This window comes from Cynocephalus volans, chromosome 4, assembly GCF_027409185.1.
Source record: "Cynocephalus volans isolate mCynVol1 chromosome 4, mCynVol1.pri, whole genome shotgun sequence".
In the NCBI taxonomy this organism is placed as follows: domain Eukaryota; kingdom Metazoa; phylum Chordata; class Mammalia; order Dermoptera; family Cynocephalidae; genus Cynocephalus; species Cynocephalus volans.
This window is the reverse complement of record NC_084463.1, coordinates 49,704,576-49,708,978: the sequence shown is the minus strand read 5'-3', so window position 1 is coordinate 49,708,978 and position 4,403 is coordinate 49,704,576. Positions and strand designations below refer to the sequence as shown.

General features: G+C 56.7%; 1 long non-coding RNA gene across 1 annotated transcript; it reads right to left on the bottom strand.

Annotated features, from left to right (window-relative positions):
• Positions 1 to 650: 650 nt before the first annotated feature.
• LOC134374760 (uncharacterized) lies at positions 651 to 3,963 on the bottom strand. The gene is made up of 4 exons (XR_010023343.1): positions 3,884 to 3,963; positions 2,710 to 2,836; positions 1,974 to 2,084; positions 651 to 740 (listed from the first exon to the last, which is right to left on the bottom strand). It is a non-coding gene; the product is annotated as an uncharacterized LOC134374760 (long non-coding RNA).
• Between the last annotated feature and the right edge of the window lie 440 nt (positions 3,964 to 4,403).

The following is a 4,403-nucleotide window of genomic DNA, read 5'->3' as shown; positions in this document are numbered from 1 at the left end:
TCCTTGTTTCCAGATAATGGTGGTCTATGTGAAGTTCAATGTGACCAGCTCAGATCTGCAGCATCATGAACACCTTCTGTTTCACCAGATGGAGCATCTAGTGTCCACTGAGGCACAGTCAGGGTGGTGGGGTGGACTGCAGTCTAGAAGACTTCCTGGGTGAGAGGTTATGCATTACGACATTCCTTAAAGGCAGTGAGAGTTTTCTGTGTTTTGAAAAGCAAGGGGAAAGCAACTTATGTTGGTGGATCTTTCTCATCTTCCAGTTCCAGTGCTTGATCTGGATGCACAAGCATCTCCAAGGCTTCCTCTAAAGTCAGCAGCAGCACTGATCCACATTTAGGGCCAGCTCTGCAGCAAGAGTCAACTGCAGCACTGGCGCCTTCCCACTTCCAAAACTCTGCACAAGGCCCCTCCAGCATATAAACCACGTAGTCCCTGTCAGTACCATGCTCTTTCCTCTGACTGTAGGAAATGAAAGTGTTTTAGGAAATCCAGCTAATTCAGGTGGTGGCCAACAACTGTGTTATTCAGCCAGAGGAGCAATTTGGGGGCAGGTTTTAGTCCGTGGAGCACCTCTGTTAGAATTACAAATAAGGGCCCTTCAGAATTTTTTTCTTGAAATCTTTGGGCAGAGGAACTCCTCCTCATGTCCAGCTGCAGAAAACCTATGGCTGTGACTCCCTGGTCAGCTACAGACCCTGTTGCAAGGTGATCACTGGGGCAACAGCCAGCCATACCTGTGAAGGTCATGAAAACAGACCCTTATGAAGCTGGGGAGTGAGTGACTGCACTGGCCCCAAGGGTGAACTGCCGGGAGACTCAAAGTTTGGACTAAGCATGAGTTTGGGGACTCAGAAAGCTGGTACTGGATTTAGAGAGAGGATTGAGGGATATGGCAGACTAGAATTGCCCTGGGCATGTTCTTCCCACAAAAGAACATTGTCTGTGGACCATGGGAGACCTGTCATGCCAGTGGCCCACAGATGCCTGTCTGAGAGAGCAGCACTGCCCTGGGCCACACCACTTGGCCTCCAGCTGGCTGTGCCTGGTATTGGGATGACCAATGGCTGTGGGCTACACTCACAGGAGTCCCTCGCTCATCCCCTCCAGGAGAGGAAGGATAGAGACCTGAATGAAGGGGGCCTCCTCCTCTCTAGGGGGAGTCCAGCTGAGGACCAGCTCACTATGCCACCATCCCCTCCCCATCTCTGCACAAACCAGCGAGGCTGTCCTGGACCCTCCACGGGGTTCTGAGAGAGTAGACCAACTGTACCACACACTGAGCAGAAAAGAATGCATTAGAAATTGAGACCAGGAGCACAGGTAGCTGGACACAGACAGAAGCCACTCGTGGGGGGCCAGGCAGCTGCCCTGCAGTCAGGGAATGTGGCCCTGGTGGAGAGGGATGTGCTCCAGGGGACCTGAGCCTCTGAAGCAGCATGGCTGGATTGAGTGATGGCTCCACCTGCCAGCCTGGTGAACTTTGGGCCTCTCTGAGGCTCCATGAAGAGCAGGACTGTGGCCCACCCACAGCCCCTTGCTGCTGTAGTAAGCTGTGTCCTTGGCCTGGGAACCCTTCCCAGACTGCCCCTGCCCAGCAGCTCAGATTCTCCCTCCCACCACCTCCATGAGGCTCCCCTGATTTCTCCCCTGTACCCGCACACCTGGTTTCTGCTGTGGTGCAAAGCAAACATCTCTGGCCCCTGTGGGGACTCCCAGATGGAGCCATGGCAGTCTACTGCCCTTGACACCTGGGCCCCTTATCCCCCAGCTCCTCCAGGACGCTCCCTGACCTCTCCTGGGTCTGAAGAGCAGCCTGTTGGTTTTGGAGAGCAGGGTGGGCCACCTGGCATGGAGGAGGAGCACCCGACCTCAGTACCCCCACTCTCCCTGTATTAGTCTCTTTCTGTTGCTTATAATGAAATACACAGAACTGGATGACTTGTAAGAGAACAAAATGTATTGCTCACAGTTTCTGAGGCTGGAAAGTCGAAAGTCCAAGGAACACATCTAGTGAAGGCTTTCTTTGGTGGTAAAGAAACAACAGGATGATGAAAGGGTATCACATTGCAAAAAGTGGCCTAGTGGAGAGAGCAGAGAGACAGAGAGCAGAGGGACAGACAGACTCTCCTCTCCCTCCTTTTAAAGCCCTCAGAACCGCGCCCCTGACCACCATTCTTAATCCATTCACTACTGCACGGTCCTGCAATCCAATTTCCTCTTCAAGGCTCCACCTTCTGATTACCATGATAGGATTTCCTACCCTCTTAACAGTCACAGTGGAAGCTAAGTTCCTAATACATAAAACTTGGGGGACACAATTCAAGTTTCAGTGAATTTGGGGGAGACATAATCCAATCCACTACACTCCCCAATCTCTGGCCAACATGACCACGCACGACGCGTGCTGATATGGGCCTGGGTCTCCTTGGTGCCCTTGTGGCAGGTGTACAGACCATCATCCTTATGACTCAGGTCATGCACCATGAGACCCCCACATGCCTGCCATGTGCAGAAAGTCATACTTGTCACTGTGGCACAGCTCCACGCCATCCTTGCACCACACCACACGGGCCTTGGGCTCTGAGACCTCACACTACAGGGCCAGAGTGCCTTGCTCCTCAGTGGACACACCATCTGGCACCTTTGTTGGGGTGAGGGTGTGGCTGGTGAGGGAAGCCTGCAGGCCCCACAGGGACAGCTCACCTCTGACCACCATGCACGCAGAGGCTGACACTTTGGGTGAGGAGGCGCACGCAGTGACTGCCTCTGACCACCAGACACTCTTCACACCAGCCTGTGGCAGCGGCCCTCAGGGGTGATCCTGCAGAAACTGTCATTGGACAGGGGTGTCCTATTGAGAATCCACTCATCCTCATGGGACAGCTCACATGAGAAGAAGACCTGGCTCTCCTCTGTGGCCCCATGCAACCCCCATGGCTCCCTGACTTCTACAGTGACCTTGGCAATGCTCTGGGCATGGACCGCCTGGCACCGGTAAATGCGGGCCTTGGCGGGCGTGAGCCAGGGGACACGCAGCTTAGCTGTCTGGGTCCCCAGCCTCATCTTGAGCTTGTCAGATGGGGTCAGAGGCACATCTTCCTTGCACCAGTGCATGGCCTTAGGGAGAACCCTGAAGTCACAGGACAGGACAACTGACTGCAGCTCATGCTCCACTTTGGGCTGCAGTGACCGCATGAGCACCACAGGGATGTCTGCAGAGGAGAGAGAGGGCAGGGCTGGAACCAAGGACAGCAGATCCACCTGCGCTGGCCTGCCCCAGACCCTGAGCCACATCCACTGAGGGCCCTCAGCCATGTACACTCAGGGCCCTGAGCCACATCCACTTGATGTCCTGAGCTGTGCCCACTCGAGGACCCGAACCATGTCCACTTGGGGCCCTGGACTATGTACACTCTATGCACTCGAGGCCTTGAGCTGTGTCCACCTGACGCCCTGGGCCATGTTAACTCCCGCCCTGGACTGTATCCATTCAGGGTGCTGAGCTGTGTCCACTTGTGGCCAAGCCACATCCACCCACAGCCCTGCTCTGTGTCCACTCAGGTCCTGGGCCATGTCCACTCATGGCCCTGGATTGTGTCCCCTTGAGGCCCTGAGCTGAGTCCACTTAATGGCCCTGGGTTATGTCCACTTGAGGCCCCGGGTCATGTCCACTCAGGCCCTGTAACATGTCCACTCCAGGCCCTGAGCTGGGTCCACTCATGGTCCTGAGCCTCATTCACCCACAACCCTGCTCTGTGTCGCCTCGGGACCCTGGACGATGTCCACTGGTGGCCCTGAGCCTTTTCCACTCACATCCCTGCTCTGTGTCCACTCATGGCCCTGCTCCGTGTCCTCCCACCTGGGCCCATGAACTCACCTTTGGGGCTCGCCCACAGCCCTGTCTCCTCCTTGTACAGTGCAGCCTCCATGAGGGGCTGCAGCCCCTCGCACCAGAATGCGGCTGACACCTGCCACACCTCCAGGTCCTGCAGCCGCTTCTTGAAGGGCACTGAGGGCTCTGCGGGGAGGAGGCTGGTGAGAGATGCTGGGGCGGGGAGGGAGGAGGGGCTCGGGGGAGGCAGAGGGCGTGGGAAGGGGGTGAGCATGGGGAGTGAGTCCACAAGGGGCAGAGGGAATGGAGGACGGGGTGGCAGGGGAAGGTAGAGGAGTAGGGGGTGGGGCAGGGGCGGGGACTGGGACGGTGGAGGTGGTTGGGGAAGGGCAGGGAGCTGAGAAGGTAGCATTGGGGAGTTATGGGGTGGGGAGGAGGCAGAGCAGGGGCGGAGTGGAGCAGATCAGGGCAGGGCCCGGGGCAGGGTGAGTAGGGGACTCCAGGCGGAGGGCAGGAAACAGGGTGGGGGGAAGGGGGTCACCACAAGGATAGGATAGGCCTAGGG